The sequence below is a fragment of the Pinus tabuliformis genome, chromosome 1_2 (genome assembly GCF_031772625.1).
Source record: "Pinus tabuliformis cultivar Carrire ecotype Pingquan chromosome 1_2, CPIR1, whole genome shotgun sequence".
In the NCBI taxonomy this organism is placed as follows: Eukaryota; Viridiplantae; Streptophyta; class Pinopsida; order Pinales; family Pinaceae; genus Pinus; species Pinus tabuliformis.
The window spans coordinates 648,842,635-648,862,566 of NC_142298.1; positions in this window are offsets into that span (position 1 = coordinate 648,842,635).

Here is a 19,932-nt window from a genome sequence, read left to right on the forward strand (position 1 = left end):
TAGTGACCTGCTTAGGCTAGAAATTGTGCAATGCCTGATAGAAAACCACCTCTGCTCAGCCCATAAATTGTACAAATATTTTGGGAAGCCTACTAAGCTCCAAAATTGCGCAGAACATTTAGACATGCTTCCTTGGGAAAACTATGTAATCTGACCAGCAATGCAGCTCAGCGTAGAAATTGCGCAATTCTGGGAGATAGTCAGCTGCTGACCCCAGAAATTTCACAATCTCCTAGGGACATCCATCCCATATCAACCTAGAAACTACGCAAAGTTTCATCCTAGGCTCACAAACCGATGCATGTGCCTTCAGGTTGACCGGTTCCCTCCGGGACCCAGCAAACTTGATTTGCATGCATGGGCTACTTTTCCTAAAATAGAAAAAAACAACATGCAAAAGGCATCCCTAGGTTTATGGGATCTATTTTTAGCAGCTATAGGTTACATGCAAAGTTCGTTTTAGAAACCTCACACCAAGTGGAGCTTTTTCCTAGTTTTGTGTCATTCGCGTCATAACCTTGATCTTATCAAAAATTATGAACCAGAAGCTACAGAGCTCATTCCTCACATTGATCTTGTAGCTCTGACATCCTGTTGTGGCCACCAACAACCCCCCTCTTTGTTTGGTATTAGCAATAACACCAAGAAAATGGGGACCCTTAACAAAAATCTAAAAACATTTTATAAAAAATTTTGTATTTCAACTCCTTAAAAGTTGTATCGCATTGCGAGAAGAGAATGAAACATTTTCCTATGAGCATAATAAACTGCGAAGAAGCGACGCGAAATTCATCGCATCGCATACATTATGAAGCGCCCTTAGATGAAAAATCTTAAGAAATCTCCGACAGCCGATATGCGACGTCGCATATCGCAACATCGCGTAAGCAACACACAATGATTGAATGACTAAGCACGATTTGCGAACTGCGATCTGCGATGACTGCGATCTGCGATGAATGCGATCTGTGATGAATGCGATTTGCGATAAATGCGATCATGAATTTCTGCGATGACACATCTTGACGACGCAATCCGCGATGCTACGATGCGAGTCGCAGAAATCACGCATCGCAAATTTTCCTCGGTGCAGTATTCAAGGAAAGCTGTCCGTAAACCAAAATTGGGCGCGCGCCTTAAAAGAAATTAATGAATGTACGCCAAAGTATTCAAGAAGGACAGTTTTGTGTTTTTCGAAGAGTCAGTTCGTTATGGGTGTCATGATTATGCATTCATAAGAGCTTATGTCGATCATGTCAATAAATAAAGCTTTCATGTCAATCTTTATTATCATTACTCTTTTCCTTTGCGTAAACTGTAAGACAAGAAATAACATGAAGCAATGTGCAGGAAACATCTAAGGAAAAGGGGAAAGCGTCAAATGCTCGGAGAACAGAGAAGAGATCCCTTCATAAATGGATGCCGCATGCAACAGGACCACAGATCCCAGAGTATCACTCAACAGATGCTGATGTCAATAGGCCATCCAATGCCCAGAGTCAAAAGCACACAAAAGCAGCATGTTTACAAAAGATCCTGAAGCTTATGCCCGGTAAAGCAAAAAGAAAAAGGTGCTAAAGAAGGAAAACGCACCAGAAAAGCCCGGAACAAAGAACGGAGGCAGTTTTCGATGCAGAAAATTGTTCAGAGAGAAAAGTCCCTAACTTATTCAGTCATTCGCAAGGCCGGAAAACGAAATAGCAAAACCAGAATCAGTTTGAGAGAAATTTGGGCTATTACCAAGTATATACGCAGTGAATACACCGAGCCAGAGGAAGATTCTCGAAAATATCTTCTAGTTTACCAGAAAGTGGTGCCAGTGCTTGTTATTTCTATTTTCATAGCTCAAACGAAAGCAGAAGGCGACCAACCGACTCTTCCTAGGCGAATGTTGCATGCTTGCAACACTAAGGAGAAAATACAGAAATGGTTAGGAAATAGATTCAATTTTTAGAAATAGTTTTGCTTTAGAAGAAGGGCGGTCATTTAAAACCATATCCTAAATTTTTGTAATTAAGTTAATTAGTTAGCATTATTTAAACCCTTCTCAGGCATTAGGAGAAGGGTCCAGAAATTTGTCAAAAAACTTATCCTCAAAACATGCACTTTTGCACCCTCGGAGGGGGTTTTGATGAATAGATGGATCAAGGTTTATTAATGTTTGCATTTGATATCTGCTACTGATGTTGCACTTCTGTACTCTTAGTAGATGTTAGAGCAAGGAGAGATAAATCATTGTTGCTTGAAGCTTATGAGTGGAACCAGTCATAAATGGTACTTTTATCTCTTGACTGTTTCTGTTTATATTCTTAAAGTGATATACAGTTTTTAGTTGTTTATATGTTACTGCATGAATGTATGAGTTACCATTTGGCACTTTTGTACAGTGGAGTCATTTATTTATGTTTGATATATGAATAACTTATTATGCGATATGCTGTTCACAACTGTTTTGCCTAACTTTTTATGCAAAGTGGTTTATCTCAATTGATTTCTATTCTTATGATAGATGAATGATCTTTATTACTAGTTATTGTTTGAAATCTCTTTAGATCGCGTAATGGAAGAAATTCACCCCGGGTTAGCGTAGATTAGATGTGTTGTTTCTCATTATATTACAATAGCATAGAGTTAGTTTAGAAGTTTGAATTAAATTAGCTTTAAGTACTCTTAGATCAGCATCATCCAACTCTACACACACACACACCCTTAAATTGGGAAACTGGTCCCATTATCCCCAGTCGGACCCGCTATACCAAACGGATAAGGAGCTGCCAACCAAGGTCCGGACCGGGTGGGTATCCCCCTTGTTGTCGACCCGATTTTCGGGGCTTCAACATATTTGGCGCTAGAAGGAGGGCCCGAACTATGAATGACACCTAAATCAAAATCTAAATACCATTCTGAGAGTAAATCGCCCTCATCAACTCCCCCGACTTCCCCAGTACGTTTAAATCCAGAGTCAGAAGTCGCTCGAGTATTAACCGCTGCTACATACCCTAATATTTCAGACCAATCTACCATTGAACCCCCTGAAGTTCAAACTCTGATTCGCAAACTCTAGGGATTTTCTATTTTTACACAGAGGTCTGATAAATCTCAAAGCAGCGTGACTTCGCAGTACAATCCTGCTCATCCCCTGACCAGATTAAAGAGTGAAAAATTTGGCATCCAGCCAACTGAATTCCCTCTCCCCACCAGGAAAAGAGCAAGGAAAACACCACCAGAGTCTGACAGTGAGACTCTTTCATCTACATCGTCCATTTCAACTCCCTCACCGCGAAGTCAGCCACCCACATCTTCATTCCAAACCACTCATCCATCTTCAACGATCCCTCTTCTTCAATCATCTAAAATCATAATATCTTCATCTTCCCGGCCTCAGGGATCATCCTCTGCACTTTCATTTACTAGCAGCTCAATGATGGCCCAGTCTCCATGGAACAATCCTGGGGCAATTTTAATGCCTCCACCCCTAAGCCAAATATCGGCCCATCCTAAGAAATGGCTACCCAAATTCAATCTAGAAATAGGCATGCTAGCTGAAGAGCACATTAGCAATTTCATGCTTTCTGTCAATCTCAACGGAGTTACCAACGAGGATCTTGTTGTCCGGCTTTTTCCCTATACAATGCAAGGAACAACCGGGTCATGGTACTTTGCATTACCTTCCGGGTCTATCACAAGTTGGGACATTTTTCAAAGTCAATTCCTTACCAAGTTTGGTGATGACAGATCAACAACAACGTTAATTAATGACCTATCTAATCTTAAAGCTGAGGCTAGAGAACCCATCAAAGATTTCAATTTACGGTTCAATAAAATCCTCAACAAAATTCCCACTGCTTCCCAACCCAGCGAAGAAGTACGATGTGAATGTTATATTACGGCCTTACCATCAAACTTAGCAATCTTCGTGGATAGGGCAAATAAAACAAACTTAGTTGAAAACCTGACAGAGGCGATAGCAGTAGAGAAACACATAGTAGCCCTGGAAAAGAGATCTGCGATAGAGGAACGCAAATCTGAAAAAGTCACCTTCAAGGAAGACTCCAAGAAGAAACAAACGAAAGATCCTTTCGATTTGGAAGGATTGCAAAAAGTATTAAAAACCATGTCCAATGAGATGATTGACATAAAAAAACAAGTGGCAGAAACTTCTTCAAAAAAGCCCTACAGAGATTTTAAAAGAGGCCCTTCAATGGATGTGAAACCACCCAACGCTATCTCAAATGTCGAATCCAAAGAAGAGGAAAAAGAGGAGAGTACCACTGAAGGGCAGACCGATGACGAAGAAGTTGTGGAACTACAAGGAATGTGGGATTTCATCCTCCCACAAGAAGAAGATCAAGAAGCATTTCCGGTTAACACACGAAGCAAAAATCAACTTGATCCTCCCCAAGCTACCCCTAAGTAGAAGGGCGCAAGCCCTGCAGCAAAAGATAAAGTCGCAACAAAGAAAACAACCGCTAAAGCGACTCAATCTAGCCCATTCCAACCAGATCAAACACTGATCCGGATCTTGGGGGGGAGGCCCCCATGATCTAAAAGATTGAAATGGATCTTTGGAGGAGAGACCCCCAAGATCTGAAAACTTGCATTGCCAGAAGAAAAATAGGAGAATGCCCAATAAACAAAACCACAAAGAAACTTTTTTATTAAAACCACTGATCCAGATCTTGGGAGGAGGCCCCCAAGATCTAAAAGATTGAAATGGATCTTGGGAGGAGAGACCCCCAAGATCTGAAAACTTGCATTGCCAGAAGAAAAGTAGGAGAATGCCTAATAAACAAAACCACAAAGAAACTTTTTTATTAAAACCGATAATAACCGTAAACGTTACATTGTGGCGGACAATATGTCCTTTTACAAAATGTTACTTGTTACTTATAGTATTTTTCAGTTACAATACCACGGGTCAATTCCATGGGTGAATGAATACCATGGGTAAATTCCATGGGTGAATGAATACCATGGGTGGATTTTACAATACCACGGGCGGATGCCATTTACAATACCATGGGTAAATTCCATGGGTCGATGAATAATATGGGTGGATGAGTACCATGGGTTGATGCCATTTTTCATTCGGATCATTCCTCCCTCCTTAAGAAGCAATGGTCCCCATTGCGTAAAGTTCCCTCCTGCAAAGTCTTTGTTGAATATGAAGATCCACTGAAGATAAGGGTTTTACGTGGTTAACCCAAAACCCTGATAAATGAAGATCCGAGGATAGAGATACCCTGTAATGCTTGTGACCAACTGTGATTCTGACAGTGTGTGGCCTAGCAAATGGACTTCGATGAATTGTGGGTTTGTGGATGACCCATAACCATGAAGAACGAAGATCCGAGGATAGAGATACCCTGTAATGCTTGTGACCAACTGTGATACTAACAGTGTACGACCTAGCAAATGGACTTTGATGAAGTGTGGGTTTGTGGATGACCCACAACCGTGATGTTGGTTGCTGATGAAGTAGCAGGTGCCTACATAGCCTGGGGTGGGAGGGCACATCTCCAAATAACCCAAGCCGATTGCTGCTATGTTGAAACTGATGAATGTGAAGCAGGTGCCTACTAAAGTGGGGTGCGAGGGCACGTCTCCAATGGAAACCCACTCCGAATGCTGCTCCAAAATTAAAATGGACATAACTCGGCCAATATAACTCAGAATATTTATTATAACCTGTTTTTGGAAGCAGAAGGACCATTTTGAATCTTCCCATGTGATGGAAATCCTTATCTGGGCACTCTGAGATCTCAGATTTGTGCTGCAACAGTTCCGCCGTCACAAAAATTCGGATAAAATAGCTGATTTTAAATCAGCGATATCTCCCACATCTGGACTCCGATTTGACCCATTTTTTTTTTTAAATTGGGTGATTTTTCGAGGGGAATTCAGATCGGGTCTTTTATTTTGTAAATTTTGTACCAAATGTTTCAGATCTGATCTGCAAAGTCGCCGCCCAAAAATAAAAATCCTGCAAAAAATGAGAAAAGAAAAATTCTTCCTGCTTGACCCAAGAAAGTGCTCTGTGGAGGTTGTACCACATGCCTGAAGTTTGTTGAATATTTCTGCAAAATTTGAAACTGAAACATGCATCAAACCCTCGTTCCCATGGAATCATAACCTGCTCCGATACCACTGATCCGGATCTTGGGGGGGAGGCCCCCAAGATCTAAGAGATTGAAATGGATCTTTGGAGGAGAGACCCCCAAGATCTGAAAACTTGCATTTCCAGAAGAAAAATAGGAGAATGCCCAATAAACAAAACCACAAAGAAACTTTTTTTATTAAAACCACTGATCCAGATCTTGGGAGGAGGCCCCCAAGATCTAAAAGATTGAAATGGATCTTGGGAGGAGAGACCCCCAAGATCTGAAAACTTGCATTGCCAGAAGAAAAATAGGAGAATGCCCAATAAACAAAACCACAAAGAAACTTTTTTATTAAAACCGATAATAACCGTAAAGGCTACATTGTGGCGAACAATCTGTCCTTTTACAAAATGTGACTTGTTACTTATAGTATTTTTCAGTTACAATACCACAGGTCAATTCCATGGGTGAATGAATACCATGGGTGGATTTTACAATACCACGGGAAGATGCCATTTATAATACCATGGGTAAATTCCATGGGTGAATGAATACCATGGGTGGATTTTACAATACCACGGGCGGATGCCATTTACAATACCATGGGTAAATTCCATGGGTCGATGAATAATATGGGTGGATGAGTACCATGGGTTGATGCCATTTTTCATTCGGATCAAACACCTCCATCAAGAACACTGATAGTGTCGGATGAAATGGAATACAATATTATTGATGACATGAAAAAGGCTAGGGCTAATATCGCTCTTTATGAATTGAGCAAATTGAAACATCAACAGAAGATAAGGATGAAAGAATTACATGACGTGCCTACTACATCTTTGCCTACAACTGTAGCTTCCCACAACATGGGAAGACCTCCAACCAACACGATCAATAAGATTGATCCAAATGACATCGCCTTGATTGGAGGAAGATCAAGGTCTCACACTCCCCCTTTTCTTCTCACTTATGAAATTTTCAATAAAAATGTACACAATTGTTTGGTAGATTCTGGGGCTTCAACGAATATTTTACCCAGATCAATATGTGCCAAGTTGAATGTTCAACCACAAAAATCCGCAGTGCGCATAGTTCAGCTTGATTGATCTCAAGTCGAAGTGATTGGTGAACTTAATCAAGTGACCATAAGATTTTCGTCTAACCCAAAGGTATGTCAGGTTATTGACATTCTAGTAGCTGATATCCCAGAATTCTATGGCTTAATTCTTAGCAGGGTTTGGTTCGAAAAACTCCATGGATACTTCTCAACCGACTGGTCGCACATGTGGTTAGCCTACAATGGTAAACCAAATCAAATAAAGGTTGAACGAGAGTTACACCAGAAGTACATATTAACGGAATTGGAGGGAGAAAATGAAGCAATAGCATATAAAAACAGTATCATAGGCAATTACTCGGTAGATTCTTTCCTCGGAAATTTCAATGCTCATACATCACCTTACTTAGAAAATTCAGTTTTTTCCCAAGTCGAAAACTTTTCCCAAGCTGATAATTCAAAGTGTGTTAATTTTGTAGATAAACCTGTAATTACAGCTTTGTTTTGGAAATTATATTTTGATGGCTCTAAATCTAACGAAGGAGCAGGAGCAGGATGCGTTCTGATTAGTCCAGAAGGAAATAAGACCATGCTTACGTGCAGACTTGAATTTGATTGCACAAACAATACAGCGGAATATGAAGCCTTGGTGCAAGGCCTATACAAAGCAGTCAGACAGAACGTCAAGTATCTTCAAGTCTTTGGAGACTCTGAGATTGTCGTCAAACAGGTACGTAACACCATACATTGCCTATCAGGTCATTTGAAACACTATCAATCTTTAGTACAAGATCTGACTAAGAATTTCATAGCATTCAATATTTCATCAATCCCAAGACTCCAGAACGTGAGCGCAGACCTTTTAGATAACGTAGCCTCTAGAATTATTCCCTCCGAAGATTTAGTCCAGATAGATTCTCAATAGAATTAATCTTTAGACCGTCCATCCTTGACAACATTATGAATTGGAGAGTATTCAATGACGATCCTGATATTGTAAATTTACTCACTTCTGAAGGATCCTACTCCAATCAAATAATTGACGAAGACCATCACGATTGACAAATACAATAAGATAGCACTGATAATGCTATACCTAAATCAGTGGTTAAGTTGGAAGACTTATATGATTTGAAAAGTCGGTTTAAAAGGTCTACCAATTCTAAGCTCTACAGTTCAACTCTAAACTACGAATTAGTAAACCTAGGAACCGACGATAAACCACAAAACGTTAATCTAGGCCATGGCCTAGCCCCTGAAGAAAAACTAGTGTATATTCGTCTTTTGAGACAATACAAAAATATTTTTGCCTAGAATTACGATGAGCTGAAGACATACGACACTTCTATCATTCAACCTACTATCCCTATGATTGACAACGAAAAACCTGTCCAACAGAAACTCAGAAAAATCCACCCCAATTTAGAAAATCAGATAAAAACTGAGCTAAATAAGTTATTAAAAGCCAGAATAATTTTCCCCGTCAGACATTCCAAATGGGTCTCCAATATGGTACTCGTTAGAAAGAAAAATGGAGATATTAGAATCTGCATCGATTTTCAGAATCTCAACAAAGCCTGTCAAAAAGACAATTTTCCCCTCCCACCTATGGAGCAGATATTACAGGCAGTAGCAGGCTCAGAACTAATGTCTTTTTTGGATGGATTTTCAGGATACAATCAAGTGCTGGTACATCCCGATGATCAGTTAAAAACGACATTTCAAACTAAATGGGGCACATATGCATATCGGAAGATGCCATTTGGTTTGATCAATGCAGACACTACATTTCAGAGAGCCATGGACATCGCATTCAAGGGTTTAGTCAATAAATCTGTAGTAATTTATTTGGAAGATATAACAGTGTACTCCAAGAAGCGAAGCGACCATCTCAAAGACTTGAAACAAATCTTTCAACGATGTTTAAGGTATGGGATTTCACTTAACCCAAAGAAATCTTTTTTCGCATTAAGTGAGGGAAAACTTCTAGGATTCATAGTGTCAAAATCTGGTATTCACATTGAGCCTGACAGAATCAAAGAAATTTCTGAAATATCCCTACCTCATAACAGAAAAGCCATGCAATCTTTCCTTGGTCAAATCAATTTTGTGAAGAGATTTGTCCCAGATTTTTCATGAATTGTTTCTCCTTTGTAAACCATGATTAAAAAGAATTCAAATTTTAAATGGGGTCAAGATGAGCATGAGGCATTCAACCTGATCAAACAAGCTATCATTAACGTTCCATCTTTAGCAACCTTGAATTTTTTAGAATCTTTTATCTTATACACATTTACCTCAAAGAAATCATATGTCGCGATTCTAACTCAAGCAAATCAAGAGAAAGCGGAAGCTCCAATCGCATTTTTTATCTCGAATTTACAAGGTGCCGAACTCAACTATTCAAATGTGGAGAAACAGGCATATGCTTTTTTCAAAGTGGTCAAATATTTCAGACCTTTCTTACTTAAAACCCATACTAAGGTCATAGTACCGTTTCCAGCGGTAAGAAATCTTCTAATACAAAAGGATGTGGGTGAAAAAAGAGCAAATTGGATCACTTCTTTACAAGAATACGATCTTGAGATCAAACCAGCAAGCATTGTGAGAGGTCAAGGCTTCTACAAAATGTTGGCTGGAGCATCGCAAATTCCTGAAAATTCATCTGAAGAGGTACAAATGTATGAGGTAAGCCTAAACGATGCAGAATCATTATATGCTGACACCATTTATTATCTTAAGAACGGGTATGCTCCATCACACCTGGATCACACCAAGAAAAGAGCTCTTAGATTGAAAGCTAAACAATATCAGCTCATAAATGATGTTCTGTTTAAAAGGAAATACGATTTTGTTCTTCTTAGGTGTCTTGAGAAAACTGAAGCCGAAAAGGTTTTGCAGGAACTCCACGATGGACCAGCAGGTGGACACTATGCTGGAGATGCTACTGCACATAAAATATTACGTGCAGGATATTATTGGCCCACACTGTTGAAAGACTCACACAGTTATGTCAGGAAACGCCAAGTCTGCCAAACTACTGCAGGGAGACAAAAGAAACCGTCCATGCCACTACAGCCGGTAAACATCGAGCAACCATTCAGTCAGTGGGGCTTGGACATAATAGGTGAGATCGTTCCTCACTCTTCTAAGCAGCATAGATACATCCTCACGACAACAGATTATTTTACTAAATGGGTAGAAGCAGTTCCTCTCAAGACAACTAATTCTGAAAGCATCATTGAATTCATAGATCAATTTATAATCACTAGGTTTGGATTGTAAATGGCTTTAATGTTTGATAATGCCTCATAATTTTCTGGGAATGCAATGACTGAGTTTGCACTTAAAAGAGGGTTCAAACTAAAATATTCGGCCAACTACTATCCGCAAGGTAATGGGTTAGCTGAGTCAATAAATAAAAACCTAGTCAGGATTATTAAAAGAACAGTTGACCAGAACCAAAAGAATTGACACAAAGCTTTGGTAAATGCTTTATGGGCAAATAGAATAACGAAGAAAGCTTCAATCGGCACTTCTCCCTTTAATTTAGTTTATGGGAAAGAAGTCGTCCTTCCAACTCACTTATTCATCCCCTCTTTGTCTTTAGTACAATACATCGATGAAGTGTTTACTTCCTCCTTACAATTAAGACAAATGGAAATAATTAAGTTAGAAGAACGACGAGAACAAGCTAAGAAAACCCATGCTCATCACCAAGCGCTAATAAAATCTTCTTTTGATTCAAGCATAATGACCATAATTTTTTTTCAGATGGGAGATCTAGTTTTGAAATGGGATAAGGCTCATGAAGAAAAGGGCAAACATACAAAATTCCAGAAGATGTGGCTTGGTCCTTTTCAGATTTTAGAAGTCATAGGCCCATCAACGTTTGTGTTGCAGGATTTAGCAAGTAGAAGGGATTCTTTGCCTGTTAATGGACAAATCCTTAAAATATATTTTCCATAGAATATTATTCTTCTATTTTGTAAGATAGTTTTAGTTTTTCTTTTCTTTCTTATAAATAAAACCAGTTGTAGATGGTTACTACAGGGGCTCACGAGAAAGACACAAATTCTCTATCAGATTTTGATTTTTTTTTTCGCTTGTACAAGTAGTAAAATTTTCAAAAAATCTGATCTTTATTATAGACAGATAGAGTTAACTTTGGCCTAGATATGATACTAGTTTCAACTTCAAAAAAATTTGATGAAAGCAACCTTTGGCAAAAAATTGTTTTAGATCAACACAATGAAAGGTATCAATAATGAAATAAAGATTCTATGTAAAACTACTGTTTTCAAACTCTATTATTGTCGTCCAGAGCTTTCTTAAGGAAAAACAATGACTTCCTCCCCGCTAAAGGAAATCGCAGCATTCAGAGGAACAATCCGAGAAAACACTATATCTCAACGAATAAGAGGTCTCATCACGAGCCGACTTATCATGATCACAGATATTATAACTTGCTGACTTTGCTAATACTGTCCACCAAAACAGGGCAACAACTCAAGATTGTTGCAATCAAAAGACAAGGGGTCTCATCATGAGCCAGCTTGTTCAGCAAAGGTGTAAATCAAGTGAATGACTGTATCATAATTTGGCCACCAAACCAATACATTGTTCTTTAGAGAATAAAAAAGGAAAAAGTGTCAAAATGGGTTTTTCTCCGAAAAGTTGTAAATAGCCTTAAGCAGGATAAAGGATCATTGTTGGGTAACAGGTAACCCTGTCGAGGCTATGGACGCTTGCTGGTAGCAGAGGCTCTACCTACGGCAAATGAGCATATTTTAAAAGCCAACACATAGAGAAGACCTTATTTTATCTTTAAAAAGACCAAGTAAGGGTTGATGTAAATACAAGGACAAAGCCTGAGGAAGAAAACAATTCAAATAGAAAAAGGTTGAAACAAAATATCATTGATAGGATAAGGCATAATGTACTCTGTCTGTCCATAACAAAATTTAGACTTATGAAAATTTTTCTGCTTTGGAAGTTAAAATTCAATAGAAAAGCAGAGATAGCTGGTTTTTCCCAGTGAATCGCCATTGTTGTGGCCACCAAAAACCCCCCTCTTTGTTTGGTATTAGCAATAACACCAAGCAAATGGGGACCCTTAACAAAAATCCAAAAACATTTTGTATAATTTTTTGTATTTCAACTCCTTAAAAGCTGTATCTCATCGCGAGAAGAGAATGAAACATTTTCCTATGAGCATAATAAACTGCAAAGAAGCGACGCGAAATTCATCGCATCGCATACATTATGAAGCGCCCTTAGATGAAAAATCTTAAGAAATCTCTGACGGCCAATATGCGACGTCGCATATCGCAACATTGCGTAAGAAGCACACAATGATTGAATGACTAGGTGCGATCTGCGAACTGCGATGACTGTGATCTGCGATGAATGCGATCTGCGATGAATGTGATTTGCGATAAACGCGATCATGAATTTCTGCGATGACACATCTTGACGACGCGATCCGTGATGCTGCGATGTGAGTCTCAGAAATCACCCATCGCAAATTTTCCTCGGTGCAGTATTCAAGGAAAGCTGTCCGTAAACCAAAATTGGGCGCGCGCCTTAAAAGAAATTAATGAATGTATGCCAAAGTATTCAAGAAGGACAGTTTTGTGTTTTCAAAGAGTTAGTTCGTTATCGGTGTCATGATTATGCATTCATAAGAGCTTAAAGCTTTCATGTCAGTCTTTATTATCATTACTCTTTTCCTTTGCGTAAACAGTAAGACAGGAAATAACATGAAGCAATGTGTAGGAAACATCTAAGGAAAAGGGGAAATCGTCAAATGCTCGGAGAACAGAGAAGAGATCCCTTCATAAACGGATGCCACATGTAACAGGACCACATATCCCAGAGTATCACTCAACAGATGCTGATGTCAGTAGGCCATCCAACGCCCAGAGTCAAAAGCGCACAAAAGCATCATGTTTACAAAAGATCCTGAAGCTTATGCCCGGTAAAGCAAAAATAAAAAGGCGTTAAAGAAGGAAAACACACAAGAAAAGCCCGGAACAAAGAACGGAGGCAGTTTTCGATGCAGAAAATTGCTCAGAGAGAAAAGTCCCTAACTTATTCAGTCATTCGCAAGGCCAGAAAACGAAATAGCAAAAGCAGAATCAGTTTGAGAGAAATTTGGGTTATTACCAAGTATACACGTAGTGAATACACCCAGATAGAGGAATATTCTCGAAAATATCTTCTAGTTTACCAGAAAGTGGTGCCAGTGCTTGTTATTTCTATTTTCATAGCTCAAACGAAAGCAGAAGGCGACCAGCCGACTCTTCCCAGGTGAATGTTGCATGCTTGCAACACTAAGGAGCAAATACATAAATGGTTAGGAATTAGATTCAATTTTTAGAAATAGTTTTGCTTTAGTAGAAGGGCGGTCATTTAAAACAGTATCCTAAATTTATGTAATTAAGTTAATTAGTTAGCAGTATTTAAACTCTTCTCAGGCATTAGGAGAGGGGTCCAGAATTTTGTCAAAAAACTTGTCCTCAGAACATGCACTTTTGCACCCTCGGAGAGGGTTTTGATGAATGGATGGATCAAGGTTTATTAATGTTTGCATTTGATATATGCTACTGATGTTGAACTTCTGTACTCTTAGTAGATGTTAGAGCAAGGAGAGATAAATCATTGTTGCTTGAAGCTTATGAGTGGAACCAGTCATAAATGGTACTTTTATCTCTTGACTGTTTCTGTTTACATTCTTAAAGTGATATACAGTTTTTAGTTGTTTATATGTTACTGCATGAATGTATGAGTTACCATTTGGCACTTTTGTACGGTGGAGTCATTTATTTATGTTTAATATATGAATAACTTACTATGCGATATGCTGTTCACAACTGTTTTGCCTAACCTTTTATGCAAAGTGGTTTATCTCAATTGATTTCTATTCTTATGATAGTTGAATGATCTTTATTACCAGTTATTGTTTGAAATCTCTTTAGATCGCATAATGGAAGAAATTCACCCTGGGTTAGTGTAGATTAGATGTGTTGTTTCTCATTAGATTACAATAGCATAGAGTTAGTTTAGAAGTTTGAATTAAATTAGCTTTAAGTACTCTTAGATCAGCATCATCCAACTCTACACACACACACACACACCCTTAAATTGGGAAACTGGTCCCATTATCCCCAGTCGGACCCGCTATACCAAACGGATAAGGAGCTTCCTACCAAGGTCCGGACCGGGTGGGTATCCCCCTTAGTGTCGACCTGATTTTCGGGGCTTCAGCACATCCCACATCACATCCTAGAGTCTTCGGCACTTTCAACTTAGTTGTTTCAGGGTAAGTCTGCTTCTCATGTCTTGCACTGCGTTTTTGTCACTTTTTGTGTTTCGCTTCATGTAAGTGTGGTCTGCTTGATTTCAATAAACGCTTGGTGTCATTTTAATATGTGTTATCTTGTAGAAGCATCATTTCAGTTTTCATTTGCATCTCACTGATGTTGCATGCATGACAATGTTTTTGCACCGACGATTAACGTTGTGGTGACTGGCTTCACACACATGCATTCTTTCTCATTTTCTGAATGTTGCACTTACTATTTGCATGCTTGACCATTCACTGTTGTTTCCACTCAATTTCACCATGAATTTAGACTTGTCATGTTTTCAATCGCCTATCGGCGGGTCTAGGTAGTATTGGCCTGGACCTTGCCTTGCTCGACTAGCATTGCGCATTTCTGGAAGTGAAGGCTCTACCTTCCCTGCAAAAATTGTGCAACTCTAGCCCAGCACTAACCTCCAAGCTTTTATTGTGCAATTATAGGAGGCATTGCCTTGCTGGCCCCAAAAATTGCATAATGTAGTTTGCTGGTTTGCATGTCACTGCTGATTGAAATTGCGCATTGCACAGTTTCAATCCTCAGTAGGCCAGGATGGACTATGTATTACATAGTTCTAGTAGTTAGTTAGCCCCTCGGTCGCCAAGACTATGCCTTGCATAGTTTCGACGGTCAGTCTCTGAGCCTCCTAGTGAAAATTGTGCAATCTTCATAGAGAGTCACATAGGTATGTTGCATGTCGGTCGTTCAGTTTGTTTTTGTTTTCAACTTACCGATTTCTTGTCATGAGTGTTGCTATGTCTCTAGGTATACTAGGTGTTTGTCTACCTCTCAACAATAGAAGTACAATGGCTTCCAGGAGAGTAGAGTCAAAGACACCGTTGAGAGTATAACTGGGGATGTAGTCTATCAAGTGCCTATGAAGTTCCCTATCTGTGAAAACATTAAGTTTTTCATTGACAAGGATATCAAGGTGAAATGGAAATGGCATCATAGCGAGCAGTGCCATCGAAAACAATAGACGGTAGCAGACCTTCAGGCGACAAATGCAAGATGAAGTTTGTTGCCATCACAGAGGTGAAGCAAAGATGCAAGTTCAAGCAGATCAACCTGTGATGAAAGCAACTTTGGAGAATGAGGCTATGAGGTGATGACATGATAAGAGGATCATGCAGAGGTAGAGAGAGAAATAGAGAAGGAGTTGCAGAAGATGAAGCAGAAACTCAAGGAAGAAAAGGAGCTGCATAGATGAGAGAAAGAGTTGCATCAGGAACAGGTAGAGTAGGAGGCACAACATGCACGAACTGATGAAACTGTGCCCATCTAAGTTATAGACCCAGCCCAACAGCTGGCATGGAGAAGATAGGGTGGGAAGTGTCGTCGATCGCATGCAAGGGTGTTCAGGAGCAGGGATGTCATTGTGCACATGGATGTGATCCCACCCATTGGTACAGTCACTGAGGTGAAGATGACTAAGTTCGACTGGAGCTGAACATGTATTTTGACAGGTTGATGCACATAGTCACCAGCACACACTTTAATATTAGCGCAGACACTATGCATCAATGTTTTGCTCGTCTAGCTACACTCAAGATGATGATGCGCATGTTAGAAGACGAGTTGGACAAATGATCCATATCGGTGTACCCAGATGCAATGGAGGCAAGAGTTTGCTTTCAGTTGGATGTCACCAATGAGCGCACAGAAACCATCACAGATGACCAAGCTTGGCATCATTTCACCACCATCGATCATCGAAAGGATGTCGAAGATTTGGTCTTACCACAACTGTCCGAGTGTGAGTGGTATCTTGCATGGCTTGCCCAAGCCTATTTTGTCTCACATCGGTACATGTGAAAATTGTATGTAACATCTTGTAAAGTGAAAGTCCAAGTGTCGATAGTTGAATGTAACAGTGATGTAGTTGAAGAGTCATGAGGGTAGGTGAAGAGTAAAAAAGGGGAATGTCAAGGGTCACCCCACCCTTTGCTATTTATAGAACCTCATAACTCATTGTAGAGGCTTTTGGTCAGCCAAGCTTCCAATAGGAGTATCTTACAGAAAGCTTCGAGCCTTGGCTTCTCCACAGTGCAGAGCTAGTACATCTTTTTAGAGGAGCAGAGGACAGTGACTGTAACGTTCCATTATCGGGAGTAGTGGTTGGTCATGGTTGTATTGTATGATTGGAACTTTCACTCATTAATATAACAAAGCCAACATGTTTCATGCATATGTTGTTATTGTATTTCAGTTAACTTGTTTACTTTAATGATGTACGTATATGTTTGCTTACGCATGTATGTATAGACTGTTTATGTATTTGTACGCATGAATCGTACAGAGATGTGATGTTGGTTTAACAATCACTTTGGATTGTTGATTCACCTTCCTTCTAGCTTCTGATGCATCTTAGCTCATGCAGTCCCTTCCAAGTTGTGTGTTTACACAGGTTTCCAAGGGGCACACTCACTCCACCTTCCATGTGTTAGAATCATTCATGCACATTTCTTGGCCTGTTGTGCATGTCACGCCCTTGCTACCAACAATGACATATTACTTACCTCTGAACGCAACCACTGTCAAGGCTATATCATATGACCCACTGTTGGGACTCCTAAACCAAATGGTCTGAGGTCTAGTTATGACTTCTTACCAGGGAGATCCCCTGAAATATTGGCGGGTCTAGCACCATCAACATTTTGGCTCTAGAAGGAGGGACAGATGACATGCTGAGCCCTCACAATCTCTTTTGAATCTGCGTACATCAATCATGGGTACTGTCAAACTCATCCCTCCACAATGTTTTTTGCATGTCGAACCTCTCGACATCACAAGGGAGTTTGTTGATCTCTTGTCTGAATTCACGTATGATGGTGAAGACGAAGTAGCCTGGCCAAATTTCTTAGAAGACTTTTATGCATTCCTTGCAGATGAGTTCTATGCAGAAGAGGTCAGCATGCTGCTTGCACACACACTGCGTGAATCGGCACTATGGTGGTGCTGGAGTCTACCACCCAACAGCATGCACTCACTTGAGAAGTTCTCTAATCTCATTGAATCTACTTTCCATCATTTTGATCCATAACCTATTGACAAAAAAATGTTAAAACAATGGAAGACCCCGTAAGAATCGCCTATGGATTTTTGTGATCGCTTCTGTGTGTTGTAGTTTCAAGCTCCGAAAAGTGAGATGAAATTCCAATATCTCATGGACAGATTTGAATATCGCCTTACCAGATATGTCAATCCTAAGAATAATTTCATGCTCAAACCCCTCTCAACATACTTTGATGATGGAGCTGCACAATCACAGACAGACAAGGTCTGTTATGAAGCCAACTCACAAAAAGATAGAAAAGATAGATCAACACCTTAGAATTCAAACTCTTCAAGGGGGTAACCTCCTTTACATTACATAAATGAACAATTCTTGGATGATTCAAATGAAAAAACATCCTTTCTATATATAGGAGTCTAAGGAGTCACAATATAACCCAGACGGCCTAACAATAATAATATAAAGGCACAAAAATAACAATATAGGGATTCTATGGGGCACAGTAATAACAATATGGGGACAATAGGGGCATAAAAATATTAATAAGGGATACAACTACAATAGTAACGGGGTAATCAATAGTATTATAGGGACCTAACATGCTCCTCTCCTTCAAAAATGTGTTGTCCTCAACGCTTGAGTAGTTCTGGATGCTTCTGCATAAAATTCTCATCCTCCCATATGGAATCTTCAGTGGATAAGTTCTTCCACTTGATGAGATACTCTAAAATTGATTGATCTCGTAGCTGTTGAGTTCTTGTTTCTATGACTGCTTTCGGTTCCAATATAATTTTTCCTTCCTCATTAAGTTCTGGCAATATTGTTTGAACTGGGAGCTTCTCGTGTATAACCTTATTTAAACATAAAACATGGAAAACTGGGTGCACTCGAGAAGTTGCAGGAAGCTCCAATTTGTATGCCATAGTACCAATCTTTTGCAACACCTTGTATGGACCATAACACTTTGGTGATAATTTATTATCCTTCTTAGCTTGCTTGAGGGACATTTGTTTATATGATTGTAGCTATAGGAATACCCAATCACCTACATCAAAACTTCTTTCGCCGCGATGTTGATCTGCTTGTTGTTTCATTCTATTATACGCCAACACAAGGTTATCCTTTAAGAGTTGGAGGACTTGTTGTTGATGCTCGATGTGATGTTCCCTGCTTGAACCTTAGAATTTTCTCTTAAATATGATGTGATGGATGGTGGCTGATATCCATAAAGTGCCATAAATGGGGTAATTTTTGTTATTATATGGAAGGAAGTCTTATACCACCATTTAGCCAGAGGCAACCATTTGACGCATTTTTTTTGTTTATCAGATACAAGGAAACGAAGATATCCTTCCAAATATATGTTTACTATCTCAGTTTTCCCATCAGATTGAGGATGATAAGATAAGCTATGAACTAACTGAGTACTGAGACAAGAAAATAATTTTTTCCAAAAATTTCCAGTGAAAATGGGATTCCTGTCACTTACAATAATCTTTGGGTTTCCATGTAGCTTTTGAATTGTTTCCATAAATGTAGTAGAAACTGTACTAGCTTTAAATGGATGTGATAATGCACAAAAGTGTGCATACTTGGTAAGTCTGTCAACTACCACCATGATGACACTCTTTCCCTTAGACTTGGGTAAACCTGTGATAAAATCCATTGAAACCTCCTCCCAACGTTGGTTTGGAATGTGTGCCAACCGACCAAGAGCTTGGAAGATGCTATGTCTTACAATCAAGCAAGTGTGGAAACCAAGACGATCAGAAAACTGAACAATACTTCTCTAGGTGTTAGAATTGCTTTTCATGAACAAGGTCCATGAAAAGAGCTAGAGATCTACTTGTGTGTCACCAAGTGTTATAGCGGTTACAACCGCCCTCCAAAATTTTACCTTAGCTTTGTTTCGGAGCCTTCCTATCAACTATCCTTAGCAACATGTCTTGCACTTTCAAGTACATAGGCTTCAACTGAGTTTTAGTGGTTCGTCGACCCGTGCATGTCAGCTTGTTTGTCTCCCTCCTACAGGTTGACATTCCAGGCTTAGACTATTTGCTGGCTAATACACTCCCCAAGAAAATTGCACAATTCTGGAGGGGAACCAACCTTCCCTCTAGAAATTGTGCAAATCAACTAGGCAGCCTGTTGGGCTCCAAAATTTCACAAAACAGTGAGGTAGTCCTCCTTCATAAAATTGCGCAATATGACCCGGCACTAGGCCTCAGCCAAGAAATTGCACAATTCTAGGGGCAGTGATCTACTTAGCCCAAAAATTGCGCAATGCCTACTAGAAAACCAGCTCTGCTGAGCCTAGAAATTGTGCAAATCTGATGGGTAGCCTATTGAGCTCCAAAATTACATAGAATAATCAGACAAGCTTCCTTGGGA